The sequence below is a fragment of the Lontra canadensis genome, unplaced genomic scaffold (assembly GCF_010015895.1).
Source record: "Lontra canadensis isolate GAN:19392208 unplaced genomic scaffold, GSC_riverotter_1.0 scaffold140, whole genome shotgun sequence".
NCBI classification, from domain to species: Eukaryota; Metazoa; Chordata; class Mammalia; order Carnivora; family Mustelidae; genus Lontra; species Lontra canadensis.
Genome location: NW_022631134.1, coordinates 2,528,517 through 2,546,708, shown reverse-complemented (window position 1 = coordinate 2,546,708; position 18,192 = coordinate 2,528,517). Strand labels below are relative to the sequence as shown.

Sequence of the window (18,192 nt, the reverse complement as noted above, 5' to 3'; positions counted from 1 at the left end):
TTTCTATTCCATTCATCACCATTTTCTCATTGAAAAAATTAACCATGCCTATCCCACTTCAAATGAACAGCTGCACTTTGAAACTAGATCCTTCTTTTGGCTGTAATTGTCCAAATGTGGAGGACCAGGTTTGCTAGCTATTTGAAAAGAATTGGTTGTGACTATAAAGCATTTTTATGCTTTCAGTTTTTTCTCTACAAATTTTGGTGTTCCCAAGTTAGGGGGGGGGGAAGAGAAAGGAAGAAAGGAAGCAAGGAAGGAGGGAGAGAGGAGAGAAGAGGAAGGAAACGAAAGAAGGAAGGATTGGGGGGAAAGCAGTTTACAAGTATCTGTAAGTGAGGCAGTTCTGGGAATAGCTTAACTCTATCTAGAAAGATAAAGGATGACCCCAAAAGTTCAACCTGAGAAAGACTATCACTGTGGTGCTAGAAGTGTGGCTGTAAACCACTGACCCAGATTGTTCATTTCTTTTTAATGCATTCACTAGAATGAATAGAATAACAATAAAATAGATACATATGTGTACGTGTGTGTGTGTGTGTGTGTGTGTGTGTGAGAGAGAGAGAGAGAGAGAGAGAGAGTGTGTATTCTGTTTGGTGTGCTTATGACCTAATCCTGCAAAACTGCATTGTAGAGAACAGTTGTGAAACTCTTTTCAGGGTTTGTCTTTGAAGCCCGTTCTTGGGCATATATGGAAAAAGTTCTATTTTCCAGCTACAGAAATCATCTTCATACTTGTTCATACCTTCCCTAGAACCTTAGAGTGCCAATTGCACACACCCAAGGAGTAAAATTCACTCCTGAGTTCTTACTTTTGGTCTTCTCATTCTGGCCAGAGGGCTCTTTAGACTCACCAGACTAAATGTCTTCTTTGGTTGGATCCCTTACGGTCATTAACATGAAGAGGTAACCTTCTGCTTGTCCATAAAGGTATTGGACTGACTACTGGAAAGTTGATCCAACAGTTGATCCAAAGGATCCTATATGAATGGAAAATAGCTTAGATAATAGATAAATAGATAGATAAATAGATAAATAGCTTAGTCTTAGTCTTAGGTAAATAGCTTCAGTCTCTTAGCTTAGAGACTGAAATAATTGCATATTTTGTTGTTTAAGTGACCAAGATGGCTGATTAGAGATGTTTTCTGATTGGTTACTTAACAAGTGGCCATTCTTTTTTGTTTTTTGTTTTTTTTTTTTGAAGGAAACTAACAATCATAATATATTATCTGGCTATATATGTGTTTTGAATCTCACAATAACTAGGGAAGAATGTTTCCAAATGAACACGAATTATAGCTCTGTTTATTATACCATTTTGAAAGCTAATAATTTGTCTTGACATAATAGCTGCTTTTAGGCTATCAGGAGTCATGAATAAGAGAAAATATACCACCAATTTCCAAAAATATATTTGAATTCGTTTATTTTGATTATACAAAATTACACATTGTCTCCAATTAAAAAAATTGGGATTGATACCTCGAGGTAAGATAGAAATATTCTAAAACTTACTTCGCCATGTAAATAGAAGAGCAGGGATAACTGTATCAGTTTGGGTATGTATTTGCTTATTTGGGTCATTCTTTTATTCATTCACTAATTCAAATATGTATTGAACTTCCAATATGTACTAGGCAAGCAAACTTGCCTGAGTCTGGGACTGCTCAATAAATTAAAATGGTAATCTTACCAATTTATTATGGGGGAAAATGGTTCAGTGTAAATGCCCACTGGTGATGCTAATCAGCCTCGATACAAAATTTGTTCTAGCCTAGAGTATAAAACCAACCCTTATTTTTTTGGTTATTTTTCCCATTCTGATGGCTTTTTCCCTCATTTTATTGTCCTGTCTTGGTTAAACACTGCTTTTGGGGAACCCCTTTTCTCTCTCCTTTTAAGATATCTTAAATCTTCTGGACTGCAGGTCACACAGCCCAAGTTAGACCAAGGAAACTGGTTGAAAAAAGGCAAGCCCTATAGGACAAGGTTACATCCACAGAGATAATAATAATAGAATAAAGGCTATTAACTGTTGAGGGCTTACTGTATACCCAGCTAAGTGCTAACCGCTTTAGTGCATTATCTTACTCAGTTCTCACCAAAACTCTCTGAAGTAGGTGGTATTATTCCCATTTTGCAGATAAGAAAACCAAGATTAAGACTTCACAGCTGGTCAGTGAAATAAACATTTGTCTGAGTTTATGGATCATGTTAGTTTGTCAAGGAGGCCGTGACAGACCTATGAATTAATTTGGATTTTGACTGTTTTCCTTTCTTTTCCAAAATAATGCTCATGATAAAACCATGTGGAACTGAAGTCATGAAGAACATGAAGTTAAATACAATCCAGATCCACAAACATATTTTTTGGAATAGTTCCACGGGTTGAGGCTCCGTAAAGAAGCACGACCTAGCATGACTTTTTTACTCAGAAACACAAATATGGAGGAATTTATTATTTGGAGGCCGAGAGGTCAAAGGAGAAAAGCATATTCAATTGAGAATCAAATGGTATAGGCCTCAGTTCCCTCATCTGTAAAATGGAACAAATACTAGTTAGAGCAGATGGTTTCCAAAGATCCTTGGATTTCAAGCTTTCTAAGATTTTAAGCTGAAGGTACTCAGAATTCCTCGTATTAGTTCCTGGACTTTCCACTCCAAAGCCACTGGCATTAGGTTATAATGCAAGGGAGAGTTTCATATGGAAACATCACGCTCACAGGTTATGAATTCCAGAGGGAACACTCAAGACTGTTAACCCATTCAGCTAAAACCCATAACTGAATGTAAATATTTAAGAAGGAAAAGATTTTCTTTACTTTGAGGTATATTTGGGGTGTTATGGAAGTAGGAAATAAATATGTGGAGTCTGGCCCTTTATTGACTGGAATAAAGAATTTCAGATTCCAGAGAAGTGTGTCAGGATTTCTTCTTTTTACTAGTTTGAGGCGTATTCATTGAAGAATATGTCAATGGCCCAAGGGTCTGGGAGCCTCTAGTTTCAGAATTAATGTTGACTCATGCTCTGATGTTGAACAGATCTCTCAATACCTGAGCCCCATTTTCTTCTTTGTAAGATGTAAAATAGGTCCCCAGAACTGTTTTCTGATGCTTAAAAATCTAGAAATCGGTATATTTTTTGATATCTCTAAAGCAAGAGAGTGGTGATACTGTGGTTGTGTTTGGAGTGACCAGGGTCCCATGTCATGTGAATGATGGTTGAAGGAGCAGCTCAGAGCACCAGGACTGAGGTGGTTTCTATAGAGAAGAAGAAAAATCCAACATTGAGAAAATAATTTGCAGTTGAATGAGAACGGTTTGTCCTCTGGAGTGAGTTAAATAGGTGATGATAAGCCTGCTGTTGTACACAGTGGCATCTAGAAAATGGTGGAGGAGGCCAGATTGTCTGGTCCAGCACACTGCTGAGGAATCCCAGAGACTGTCTGCTTTTAGGGTTGGTGCAAGCTGCAGGTTTTGGAAGGACGAGAGCTCACATGGCTGTTTGCAGCTATATACCAATGAACTTGTGTCAGGGAGGCCAGCCCAGGGCAGGCAAATGTGGGGGCGATTCTAACTCAAAGACTGTGTGGCAGCACACCGCAGACCTCTCGTGGATATTCTTAAGTTTGGGGGCAGAAATTTAAAAATAGGAGCCTAGCTTTAAAGGCACGGTACAAGGGCAGATTGGTTGTAGTCCCTGGAAATGTGGGAGGTTATAAAAGCTCAGTAGCAGGAAAGAGGCAGAAGTCCCATTTATTAGAACTGAAATGGTAAAAGGCATAGCAGAGCAAGGTGTCAGCTGGCTTGTCCCTGAGCTGCTTGAGGCACGGACTGGGATTTTCTGAATGCTGTCTATGGTCAGGGTTGGTCAGGGTTGGTCAGGGTTGGTCACGGTTGGTTCAGAAGCCTGGTCTAGAGTTGAGCTGAGTGGTGGGCATGAAGCTGCCATGGGTCTAAGTAGAGAACAGACATGAAGGCAGGGCACCTTGCCCTGCAGTTGGGAAATTCACAAAGTGCCCTAAGGACCTTTTGCTGGTCAGGCTGCCCCAAGACAAACCAGAAGTCTAGGCTGTGCTTTTTCTCCTTTGTTCTTAGTTTGTTTCATAAGGTTAAAGAAAAAGAAGCAGTTGCCTTCAATTTTATAAGGTCCTTGACCTTTTGTTTATTTTTATTTACACTCATTAATTGTCAATGCCATCTGACCGCCCAGTGGCTTCCTCCTCCTTGCAGTATGGACTTGTCGATAATACCAGCGTCCTCACAATATAAGACATACCTCCCTTGTGCCAGTGATGGTTCTGGGAGTTGTAGATGCCATATTTAATCTTTAAAGGGCCTATTTATCCGTGGCTTGAATCAGAATACCAGCCCAACTGTCCTTCTGACAAAGCCCATTCTTTTCCATGAGGCTATCCTGACTTTCGACTTAAAGTCATTTCTTCCCTGTTTCTCAGGTTTTTTTACGGAACAATGAAGATTTTCCAAGTTCTAGCTCCTGTGTTTAGAGGTTCACAAATGCTGCCTTCTCTTTGTGTCTCTTTAAAGTACCTAAAACAAAAAAATCCATGTTTGTTTGCTTGTTTCAACTGTGGGACATGTAAATGTAACTCTCAATTTCCTCAATTGAAAGGCGTGGCACACTGAATTTGGGATCTGAATAAGATGGTTATACATGGGCATGAAGCTCATGTATGAGCACTGATAATTGTGTCTTCTAACTTCATTGTTACATTCTGTGACCATATACAAGGTCTACATTGGCTGCTGCTTTTTTTTTATTCCTTCTGCATAACTCCTGTGCTTCTGCCTCTTTTTCTTTCCTGAAAGAAAATATAATGAACATGGTACATTACTCTAAAAAGTAGGTTTCATGGTGCAGTTGGTAGCAAATGGTGTTGAGTGGTGATGGAACAGTGATGTCTGGAAATAAACTGTTTTGGGGGAAGAAGAGAAAAGCAGATACTCTCTTCTTCTCTGTGCCCTCTGTTTGCACTGGAGCGCATGCTGCGAGCTGCAAAGGTGGGAGGTGTTCGAGCTCTTTCCTGTGCTCACGGTGGGTGGCCAGCACTGTCAAAAACCTTATTTTATTTCTCTTAGAGGAGTTGCTGTAATTGTTGCCCAGAACTGCTGGCATTTGGGGTTCACACATCACTGAACTCCTGGACGGTTGGTATTTGACGAGTAGGAGCCACGGTGTTTCTCACTTGAGAGAAGTTCCTCAGCGAGTTCCCAAAATGGCCCCGCTCAGGACCACAGGCAGGCCCCGTTGTTAGCGCCGTGTGTCTAGAAATCTTGTCTGGGCTTGACAGCTTAAAAGCCTTTTGGAGTTGTTCAGCAAGAGGAAATGGTTAAGAACATTGTGACAAAACTAACCCATGAAATATCCCGCAGCCAGTGAGCAGTTTATAAAGAGTCTGCGGTAGCACCGAAAGTGCTGACGTTAAAATGGCTTAAGTGGAGCAAAAAATTCCCAGAATGTAACATTTTGAATGCAGAATGATACCAATTATGTTTTAAAAATGCATCGTGAAAAGGCAAAATGAAAACACCAAAAACGTTCCTAGTAGCTCTCTCCGGGTAGAGGAGTAGGGGTTCATCTTTCTTTGCTCTCTGTACACATATTCTTAATTTTACTAATGTTCGCTATCTGTAACTTGAATGAGTACGTATTTTACCATTAGGAGCATAAAAGCTTTTTTCCACAGTAAAATAGTAATTTCTCATATTTGGGGGAAATTCACTTCTGTGAATCAGGGAAAGCCGCTTCCCTTTGTGATTCTGATTTCTCCTGTGACTCTTAACTTGGCTGAATTAACACGTTACTGTGTGTAAAATAACACCTATTTGACGTGAGTACTGAGGTGATATGGAAGACTTGACGGTTTTAATAGTACGAGGCGAATACTAATTTTAACAGACAGTTGAATTATGAGTCATAAAATGGTGTGTTCTTTCCCAGTTAGGGTGTGGGGGTTTATCATCTGTCAATAAGAGAGAGCCGTATATGGAACACTTCATTAAGGAAAGGATTCAGGTTTCCTCAACCTTGTGAAATTAGGGCAATCCTGAGGAATTTTGCAGGGACAGAAAATTATGGTAATTATTGATCTTTAAGAACCATGCTCAGCGTAGTCTCATGACTTTCCTCAGAACACCTCTGTGAGGTGAGGGTTTGTACCCCTCACGTAAGTGGGAGAAAACTGAAGCATGGGGCTCAGGTACGCCATGTTCCGGAGAAGTTCTTCCATGTGTATTACATATCTGGGGTTTGAATCTATGTTGTCTGTCTCAAGTATCAGGTTCATAAAGTTTTCCGGGCATTCTAGTAAATTTGATACAAGAATGTGCATTAAACCATCTGTTTTTCTTTGAACCAGTCTAACAGAAACAAATGGTAGACCAGTGAGAACACCTGACCAAAGGTAGCACTTCATAGTTTTTAGTGTTTTGTGTTGGACAATATCAGAGTGGACAAAAGTAGAATTTCAGAAGTTTATTAGGTATCGAAAAGTAATACCTAATGTTTGAAATGTTCAGATGTGGAGAACACTTGTAATTCTTCAGTTTCCCATTGGATTTGCATAGAAGCAGGTACTGGCCTGGGAGGCAGGCAGTAGAAGCAAATAAGGGGGGAGTCAGACCGATTCCCTTATAATTGAGGCTTCCCCATTTATGGCATCTCTGGCCTTGGGGAAATTATTTAACCTCAGAAACCTGGTACATCTGTAAAATGGGATTAATAGTACCACCTTCTAGGAATAGATGAGGTCATCTCCATGAACTGCTTGCTTGGCACAGTGCCTGAGACACTGTGGTAAATAGGGCTCCTAGAGGATACTTTCCTTTTTATTATTGAGCACTGGGAAGCATGGAGTCTGGATCCATTTCTGCTAACATTGGCCATGAGTGAGTCACTTAACCCTTCTGGATCCTAGACTCAACAGGAACAGTAACGCTGATCTTTTTACCTACAAGGTGAGGATAAAACCAGATTATATATGCACTAGTTTTTTGAGAAAATAGGAAGTGCAAGTGCATTTTGTGCAAGTAAAAGATGAAGGGAACAGTGGGCAGACAGAAGGGACAAAGTAATGGACTTGGGTTCAGGTTGTAACTGGACCTCTCCCAGAGGAGTTCAGTTTGTGGAGAACAAATTGAGTTATATTCAATTGTCTGTTTAAAACAAAAAAAAAAAAAAGAAAGAAAGAAAGAAAGAAACTTGAATCCAGAAACCCAGTGGGACTATTCACCGATTACCCTGATTTTTGGCCTCTCATCAAAAAAGGACCAGTCCCAAACTGGACTTTGTGGGAGTTCTTATTGCATGTTTTTCCCAAGTGAAGGCTGTTTAGGGAACTCCCGGAAGACCTGGCTGAGGTTTACCTTTTCATTCGGGTGCCCATTTCTTCAGCCAGGCAAGCTGTGGGAAAGTCAAGTGGAGGTCTGTGCGAGATCAACCCTCCCCTTGGGCCAAGGGCTTCTGCAAATTATCTGTATGCTAATAGTCAGGAGTGCTCTGCAGAGCTTTCCTTTGGCAAACTCACATCAGAATTCCTGGCTCTTCTCACATGCCCTCTGCAGGGTCCTGATGGGAATACTGCCTGGCCATGGGTCCTGTAGCAAACAAACATTTAGGAGTCAGGACAAAGAGAAATTATATTCTAGTCCTGCTGCTGTATTTATTGAAATGGGGTCATGATTCTGTGTTTCCTAACAACAACAACGGCAGGCTACGGCACGGGTGGAGGAAAGACAGTCATTACTTTGGAATCAGAAGCTGATTTGTAGTTGGGGGTTACGAATCTGTTCAGTGACTTTCTCAGTCCACCATTCACCCTGGATTCCAACAGAAATCACGTTGTCTGCACAGAACAGCGCCAGCCCCTATGCTAATCAAGTTTAATCTACCAGCCAGGACTGCTTTCCCACAATGAGCATTTGGAGGCATTGCCTATTAAAATATCGGGTCTTTAGCACTGCCTTAAAAGCGAATCTGAAGGCTTGATAGGGACTGCAGTCTTTTTATTATTCTCGTTATTATTGTTGTGATCTTAAAGAGCAATTGATATGGGAGTGAGAAGGGGACTGGCTCCAGCATGCCCCCTTGGCCAGCCCTCCCTAAAAGATGATTTAAAAACAGGCACTGAGCCAGAGAATTTTCAAGGCTAACTTTCTCACGTGGAAGAGAAAAATTATTGCAATGCCCTTTAGCTAAGTACACTCACTTCAGCCTTTATGGATGGCAGTGGTCACGTGCTCACCTCTTTGCGAGGAAGAGAGCTTGAAACAATCACACAGCAGAACCTCGGGAGACTGGGGGCAGGCTGATATCTGATAGTAGGGCACAAGGGAGTACTTGGAAGGGTTTTGTTGTTGTTGTTGTTGTTTTTAAAGGAGAAGGCCGTTTGAGAAATTATTTTCCTGCCAATAAACTAAAGCATATCTAACCTCCTTTTCATCTTACCATCATTGCTCTAGCAGAAAGAGATAGCTGACATGCCTGAGTCTTAGCAGACCTGTAGGCCCTCTGCCCAAGGCATAGGTCAGATAACAGGCCCTCTAAGGTTCAACATTCGGACGGGTGGAACGCAGCAGGGAAAGGAGCAAACAGAATTATGCAAATGCAAACATGGTGGAGGAAGACTTTCTAGTAAAACTTTTAGCAAATATTGACTCAGAACTGAGAATTATCTGAAATTTCGTCCTATCCAAAGTATCCAGGGAAGTCCCTGAATTGAAATTAAACACGGTCTTTTTATATGTGAACTATCATGAAATCAATAAGCAAATGTTGAAATGACATAGAACGAGGCACTTAAAGAAATCTGACCAGAGTAAGAACAGAATGTAATTGATTTGTGTCTTATTTTCATGGGTGTACAAAAGAGAATGAGAGAGAGAGAGAGAGAAAGGGGTTGGGGGGAGGGAGGGAGAGAGTGAGTTTGCACTCAATGAAAGCTGACTGTTAAAGTACAGTGTATACGTTTGGCTCCTGTAAAATGTGGTCTTAGATCCTTGTCTCCAGTGGGTACTTGAACTGGTGTGAGTAGTCATAACTGTAGTCATGATGATTGGGTCTCTGGATTTAGTGAAAATTGGTATCTGAATAATGCATTCCTACGTGGCTTGAGCAGTCCTGCAGTGGAGAGGTACAGGCTTTAACAACTTTAGGGAAATTCAGGTCACCTTATAAATTCAGTGTCTACCTGGGAATTGTCTTCTTGTAAATTTGGCACTCTGACTTAGCCTCCTCACCTTCATACCTCCCATTTTTTTTTTTTAAGATTTTATTTATTTTTTTTGACAGCCAAAGATCACAAGTAGGCAGAAAGGCAGGCAGAGAGAGGAGGAAGCAGGCTTCCCGCAGAGCAGAGAGCCCAATGTGGGGCTCGATCCCAGGACCCTGAGATCATGACCTGAGCTGAAGGCAGAGGCTTTAACCCACTGAGCCACCCAGGTGCCCCCATACCTCCCATTTAAAAAGCAAAACAAAACAAAACACTGTTCCTTTTATGTCGAATGACATTACTATAGCTGTCTGCTTGGTGAACTCCTACTACCCTTTCAAGACCCAGATCAAATATACCCGCTTTGTGAAGACTTCACTGTCCGTAAATAGAACTAATTCCTTTCTTCGGTATTTCTTACGGAAGAATTTCAATAATGATGGCTAACATTTACTGAGCAGTTAATATGCGCCAGTCCCTTTAAAAGCAATAGTTACTTAATTGACTTTGTGAGGCAACAACTGCTATCATTCCCAGTTTACAGATGAGATATAATGAAGGCTTAGAGGAGTTTAGTGATGTGTCCATGGTCTCAGAGCTAGGCATGGGAAGAACCATGGTCTAAATTTAGATCTTCTTCATGCTTTAAGTGCCTTAAGTGACCCCTGAAGGGACCTCTTAAACACTGTGTTCTGTCCTCTTCTCCCTGCTCCCATACCTACATACGTATACAAAATTTAGGGCCACATTGATTACATCTTGGTATGTACGCCCTCCTAAGCAAAAATGTGAGCTTCAAGATGATAAAAATGGCATCTTGGTAACCCCTGTTAAAGAATAATTCTTAAACCCTGACTCATATAGATATAAAATGAACACGTTAAAATTTTTATTTAACTCACTAATAAATGAGGGAATCAAGAAACTTGCTATAATAGGCTCACAGGAGAATCACAAATTTATATGGACCGAAAGAATGTTGAGATGAATTTACAAATGGATTCCAAACTAGAGGGGGAGTCCGTTGAACCTCCACTGGACAGAAGTTATTTGCAACTATAGATAAGAATTATTTGCATTGCTTTCACTTATCTACAAGTTACCAAGTTGTAAAAGAGCCCAAAGGCTAAGGCATTTATCCCTATGGGATCAGATAATGCCCAGAGGCTTCAGCATTCCATTAAAAGGATGCTCATTCCATAGTAACCTCTGAGAAACAGTATTGCATAGCGAAGGGCAGAAGCTCGTGATTTAGACAGGTTCCAGATCAAGAGTCCCAAGCTTAATGTGGGATCTTAACTAAAATTTGGAGCATACAAAAAGGCACATGCATGTGTATGTGCACATACACACACATTGTGCAGAGATCTTGAGAGGATTAAATGTAATAATAGAGAAAATAATACAGGAATATAGGAAAAGCCTCTGGCATATTATAGATACTGTTAAATATTAACTATTTTTATTAGTTCTGTAATGTCTAACATACAGTTATTGCTTGGTAAACGTTTTTGGGGTGACAAAAGCAGGAGAGGACAAACTTTTTTCTAGAAAGCTCTAAATAGTAAATATTTTAGACACTGCAAGCCATGTGCCATCTGTACAATTATGCATCTACTCTTAGAGGTTGAAAGTGGCCATAGATCATATTTAAGCGAATGAATGTCACTGTGCTAGAGTAAAACTTTCTTTATAGAAACATGCGTTGGGCTGTATTTTTTTGGTATGGGCTATAGCTTGCTAACCTGTGAACTAAATGAATAAAGTGGTTCATTCAAAAGCTTGGGGTGAAGGACTAATTTCTAGTCATACCTGTTGGTGGACCTTTTCAGGGTCAGTTTGGCCAATGCTAATTAGAAGTAGTAACATGAGGGCACCTGGGTGGCTCAGTGGATTGGGCCTCTGCCTTGGGCTCAGGTCATGATCTCAGGGTCCTGGGATCAAGTCCCACATTGGTCTCTCTGCTCAGCAGGGAGCCTGCTTCCCCCCACTCCCCTGCCTGCCTTTCTGCCTACTTGCGATCTCTCTCTGTCAAATAAATAAATAAAATCTTAAAAAAAAAAAAGAAGTAGTAACATGATAGACTGTATTTCCCTTTGTTATTGTTCAAGGTAAATTGACCGCTGGAATTACAGTCAGACTTAGATTTGATTCTGTTTTCAACCAGATGCTAGTTGCATGATCATGGGCAGGTCACCCATCAGGTCTGTACCTTGGATATACCAACCTTGAGATAATCATGTAAACTATGACATAACTCCACCAAGATAATAAGTATTCATTTCCAGAGAGGAAGAAAGTTCTCCATGGCTGCGTCTGTTGTGTGGGAACTATGTAATTTTTTATGGTTGAATAATGGACTGGCTATTTCAGCAAGGGATAAAGATGAAAGATAAAATAGTTCTCTTTATTGTTATGAAACAGGCTCCAGAGTATCATATATTGAGTCTGAAAATTACTGTATTGGATTAACTTTGAAAGGTTGTTAAACGTTGGGTTCACGTTGAGTGGTCTTTACAAATAAGCATTTGTTTTGAAATTTACTAACAAGATGTCCCAGCTGTAGCAAAAAGGTCTTTTTGCCTTAGGCATGACTGATTTTTTTGAAAGTAAGTCAATCAGCCCAACCCAAATTTGGAAAAAGAAAAAAAATCACAAATCATTAAAATCCAATGGAAAGGGCCACGCACTTTAAGGGAGGCCTCTTGCCATGCAAATATGAAGCTAAGTGAACTTATGATAAGCGCGATTAACTAAACAATGAATTCCATTAACAACTACTTGTGAGACTTCAAGCCTTGGAAACCTGTCTTTGATGAGTTGGAATGGTAGAGAAAGGCAGTAGACTTTGTCCCTGTTAGCAGTTTTAATTAAAAAAAAAAAAAAAAAATCTTGTTTACTCAGACCCAACACCTCCTTATGAATGTCACTCCCAACGTTAAAAAAAAAAAATTAAATGATTGTGTTTTTCATGTCGCCTTAAGGTTCTTTCTGCTGGACTGAGCCAGATGAAGACTTTTTCAGATGGACCAGTATTTGCAAATGACCCACATTTTGTTTTTGAAGTTGTAATTGTAATTATTGATGTAAAAACAAAAGAAAACAAAACGGTGTGCTCCGTTTTAAGACAGTCTGCTCTTACATCTGGGTATGTTGTGTCCTGTAGGAGAAGGTTGTATAGCTGCAGGATGGCAGAGTAGATGCTGAGCAGCCCACTTGGGGCAGAGCCACTCACTAGCCCTGCGCCTTTGCTGAGCCTCTGTTTCCTCATTTGCAAAATGGGAGAAAGACGGTGGGGGTTGGGGGGGTGGCGGGGGGAGGGGGGGGGGGGGAGGGGTTGTTAGGTTAGAAGGTTGTTAGGTTTCATCTAATCCTTACCTGCCGGAGGGATTAGATGAAAACTATCAGGTGAAGGGCATCACGTGGTGCCTGGCTTCTAAATGAAGACTGTTGCCATCGCTGTCATTATTACCATTGTTATCTTCAACCTGAAAAGTTTATGTCTTAGTATCCAGTTGTCTTAGTCAGTTTGGGTCACTACAACAAATACCATAGATTGGGGGGCTTAAAAACAACAGACATTTACTTCTCACAATTTCAGAGGCTGGGATTCCCACTCTCAGGGTGCCAGTTTGATTCCTGGGGAAAGCCCTTCCCTGGCTTGTTGATGGCTACTTTCTTGCCCTGTCCTTACATGGCCACCAGAGAGATCATCTTTCTCCGCCACTTTTGATGAGGCCTCTAGTCCCATTCATGACCTAATTACCTCCACGTGCTCCATCTCCTAATACTGTCACCTGAGGGATTAGGGATTCAGCTTATGAATTTTCGGGGAGGACACAAGTTCAGTCCACGCACGGGCTCCATGATCAAAGTGTGGACAGGATAGAACCACGGAAGACTTAATAGCGTAGGATGTTGTAGTTCATTTGTGGCTACTTCTCTCAGTGTGGTCTACTCAGGAGGGCTTCTGGTTTAATATCATCATCAGCTTTCTAGGACTACTATTCCATACCCTCTCCTTTCTGTCTTTCCATCTTTCCATTCCCCACCTCCCCTCACATCCTGCATGGATCCTTAGTTTTCCTAAAAGTCTGCTTTCGTTGTGGCCCCCTGCATCTCTCAGTGGGTGAGGGAGGAAGCTGTTTTCCATGGCCTTCAGGGCTGGTTCCGGCCCCACCATCTGGCTGTCTGTGGTCTGGCTCGCCCCGCCTACGGCCTCTCAGACCTTCCACTGCTCTCTGTCTTATGACTGCTCCAACCACACCTCCGTACTCCAAGGCTCCCTACACATCTTAAGTGCTTCCACATTGCTCCTTTTATTGCCTGGACAGCCCTTCTTTTCTGCCTAACTTTCCCAATCCTATGCTTATTGAAATCCCAGTTCAAATTCCAGCTTCAGGCCACTCTCCTGCTTCTTTCAGAGCCTGAGATCCTTTGTCCCAGGCATTGGAAATGGACATACTACCTTGTCCTTTGCCCGCTGTAATGTCTCCTATCCTTCTTCCCAGCCTGCAAGCAGTGCCAGGCATTTTCTTCCTTTCCCCACAGCGCCTCGCAGAGCCTTGATTATAACACTTTGCGCACTGTTCTGAAAGTTACCTGTTTAAATGCTGGGAAATGACCAAAATTGCAGAAACCAGACACGTTGGTAAGCATTTGGTGAATAAATGAGTTGACGGATCAACTGCAGAATCCTTGAAGGAACCATCCTTGCTGCTTCTTTGTCCTTCTAGAATCTATCATGTTACCTGGCACAGAGGTAGGTGCCTAAGGAGTGGTTGTTGACTGAATGTTTGACCCACGGTGTGGAGTAACAGGGACTCAGTACGATGTCACATGCCCCCTTTTTCTCAGATGGCAGACGGCTACGCAGAACTGTAAGCTGATTAACTTGGTTGTTAGGTTAGAAGAGAGGGAAACATTTAACTCTGGATATGGTACATTTCCAGGGAGATATTTATGACCCAACAATGTGCCAGCTGGGAGGCTTCAGTGGCTCATACAGTCACTAGCCTGACGGGCACTAAAACACCTGAATGGCATTGGTTGGAAGACCATGAATTCCTATCAGATTCAGGGCTCAAAGAATTCAGTTGTGACCACTTAATATTCATTGTATGTCGGCACTGTACTTCTGTACTAGGAAAAAATAGACAAGACATACTTTGTGCAGTGGGCTTTGTTAGCTATAATTAGTCGGTGATAGAACAGTGTTGATACAGCAGCCCCGCAGTTAAAGAAAAGCAGTGCCCTTGGTACAAATGTGAATATATTTATACATCTGGTTCTGTTATGCTTACTTACTGTGTTTCAGCACCGTTACTGTTCCCGGGGCATGATGGCTAAACTAGGAGAATTTTGCCAGCTCATGGTTTGAGAAAAATGAGAACAGCTCCACTTCTGACGCAACTTAGTTAAATCACATGCCCTTTCATTTTTGTTTTGTTGTGGTAACTGGAATTCTGGCTTTGGTCTCTTTTACACTAGATAATCCTGGAAGCTTTTTCTGCAGCCCTGCATTGCAATTTCACTTCTTTTTCCATATAAAGCCCCCTAATTCGTATTATGTTTGGATGGATCTGGACTGCGTTTATCTTTGCATTGTCTGGGAAAGCAGAGAGTAAAATTGCAAAGAGAAAGGACACATTTTAAGCTACTTAAGAGACTGAATTATTTCTGAAGCCTTAAACAAATAGTCATGTAGAAACAATGCAGCTAGTCATGGGGGGGTCATTGGGTCTTGCCCCCTCTTTTCACACTTAAAGAAGAGGCTGGAAGAGAGGTGACTTGCCCAGGGTCACCTTGCTAAGTGATGACCAGTGGGTAAAAGTGTAGGAGCTCCTGGACTCCACAAACAGGGCTTTTTAAACAAAACAAAGTAAAAGAAGAACACAATAAAGCTCATTTGTCAAGTAGTTTTTGGTTTTTGTTTTTGTTTTTTTAAAGATTTCATTTATTTATTTGAGAGAGAGAGCATGAGTGAGAGCACGAGCTGGGGGAGAGGCAGACTCCCTGCTGAGCAGGGAGCCTGATGCGGGGCTCCATCCCAGGACCCTGAGATCATGACCTGAGCTGAAGGCAGGCACTTAACCAACTGACTGAGCCACGCAGGTGCCCCTAAAGTAGTCTTTTTAAAGAGACATGTATTTGGAAACATTTACAATCAGTTTGCACATGTGACTCGACACATCTGAGAATGAGGAACACTTTTATTTTCTACCAGTGTTCTAAAAATCAAACTTTTAAATTGCTCACTTCCCCCAACGTACTGCAATATGCAGACTTTTTCTGAGGTTTTAAGAGATTCCTTTTGACTAGATAACTTACATGAGAATTGAGGGGTTAGTATACCCAGCATAATAATTTGAATGTTTTGAGAGTGAACTCCAAAAATTTTTAAGCCAACTCAGTAGATCTTTTTTTTTTTTTTTTTAAGATTTAATTTATTTATTTGACAGACAGAGATCACAAATAGGCAGAGAGAGAGAAAGGGAAGCAGGCTCCCCGCCGAGCAGAGAGCCTGATGTAGGGCTCGATCCCAGGACTCCGGGATCATGACCTGAGTCGAAGGCCCAAGCTTTAACCCACTGAGCCACCCAGGCTCCCCGCGCCGACTCGGTAGATCTTAATGGCTTCCAGAGTTTAGGTGATTTGCTAGCATTTTATAATTTTTATCTTTTTTATTCTCCAAGTGTCAGCATCTTTTTTAGTTTCCAGAATTAAGTGGGTGGAAAGAGAAACTGCAAGTTAGGAAATCTGAATTCTAGTTCTTTAGAGTGGAGAAACCTGTAATTGTAGTAGTTATCTGTTTATTTTAATGTGTAGTTAAAATGTAAAGCCAGCATATCTCAGTCAAGAATTCAGAAATGATATTGTTTAGGAAGGAACTTTAAAAATATATATAAAAGGGTAGGGCACTTAACAGAAACTAAGTAGCAGTATACATGAGTAAGGAAGACAGTCAAAGAAGTGGAACAGAGGATGAGACAATCTCTAAAGTCTCTTCCAATATAAAATTCTGTGATTTTACTAATTATACCTGGTGTTTGGATTTCATTGTTTTGCTGGCGGGCTTTGAATATCTTTAGCAAACAATATATCTAGGGTGAATATAATTTTGGCTTTCATGCCACCTAAGTTTTCTGGGTAAAAAAATGAAAGGTTCAGTGTCACATTGGAAAACTTTTTAGAGATAAGGTCAGGAGAATGCCACGAACAGCATCAGGATTTTCTAGTGGAATGGGGGTGGTAAATGACATTTGATTCCCATTAGAATGTTTTGTAAGGGTAATATTCCATTCTCATACTGAATTATAGGCTAATTGTGTACTCAAGGCTTTCCCTGCACACGTGGTCTAAAGAAGAAATCCATGTCGTGACAAACGACATGATAACAGCTTTTATGAAGATCTGTCCATGGGGCTTGCAACACTATACAAATTTGTTATTGGGAAAAATAACAGATATTGTCAGAAGAATATTCCATAGTGGAAGCAGTAATATTATCATATTTTTTATGGGCAAAAAACTCTTAACGTGTCAAGACTGAATAAATGAGAATGGTTTATTTGTTTGAATATGCAGTAAAATATATAAACACTTGATAGTCAAGCTTCAAGAACAAGATTTGAGGCTTGGCACAAAACTTAGAGACTGAATTAGAAAACGTTTTGATGATAGCTCCTCTCGGAGAGACCACCAGTGTGCCCAGCACTGTCATCTGTCCACCACCCCTAAAAGCGTTTGTCTTTGATATACAGCTCACTGGCCCATGAATTCACAGGTCCACAAATTCTGACACTGTCCCGGGAGGTGTTCAGACCAGCTGGATCGTGTGGAGGAGGAGACCAGCAGGGCTCTGTGGGCACTGGAAATCTAAACACACAAGGAGAGCTGAAGAAACCAGGGCTCCTCAATTAGAGTGGAGAAGATATTAGGGGGTTATGGTACTTGTCCTCAAATATTTGAAGAACTGCCAAAGTGAAAAGGGGACTATTCTCCTATTCTCTGGTATTTCACATGCAGAATATTGGGATGAAAGAAGAAAATAAGAGGAAAAATATCAATGTAGTTATTGACTGTGGGGTATGTGTCCCGACTGTGCTGGGTGTTGGGTTTGTGACCTCCTTTAACTCTCAGAAAGTCCCAGTGTGGTCGCTGTTACCTCCTTGTAGCGGAAGAGATGGATGTCAGAGAAACTAAAAGGTACTACTTCTACTAAGAGTAGCAAAAATATTACCACTTAGTAAAAAACCAAAAACCACTTACTGAGTGTCTGCTCTGTGTCAGACTGTTCTAAATGCTTTGAGTACATGATACCTTTTTATCCTCACAACAATCCTTTGGGAGAGGTACTATTTTTATATCCATTTTATTGGTGAGGAAACCAAGACACAGGAGTTAAGTCCCTTGCTTGGTGTCACACTGTTAATAAATCTGGAGTGAGAGTCAAAGCAGATAGTCAGGCCTGCTTCACTCTTAGGTCATTCTGTGTCTTTGCTTTCTGAGAATGTGCCATGTGCCAGACCCAGTATTGGACGATTTATATCCTCCTAGCAACATAGAAGATTAGGCGTTACTATTCCCATTTTACAGATGAGAAAAAAAAAGTGAAGCCCCAAAGAATGAAATGACTTGCCAGAAGCAAATACCTCAGCCAACATTGTTCATTTTCAGGCTCTGGGCCAATCTCTTTGGACCATGCTCAGATTTTTGTGTGCCTGTAGAGATGTAGACTGAATCAGAAACTTTTTAGCAAGTAGAACTGTTGAGAAAACCAGAATGGGGAGCCCCAGAGAAGAGAAGGGAACTCAGGAGCTCTCCTTCTCTGGAAACCTTGGGAAGAAAACTTGTGTCAGTTAGGCAGAGATGGGGTAAAAGAGATTCAAGCTTCGTGTAAAACATTGAACCCAGGGGCGCTTGGGTGGCTCAGTTGTAAGGTGTCTGCCTTCGGCTCAGG

General features: G+C 41.2%; 1 protein-coding gene across 6 annotated transcripts in view; it reads left to right on the top strand.

Moving 5' to 3' along the window:
* Window positions 1-18,192, top strand: part of MPPED2 (metallophosphoesterase domain containing 2) — a 175,854-nt gene that overhangs the window by 27,643 nt on the left and 130,019 nt on the right. The window lies entirely within an intron of this gene.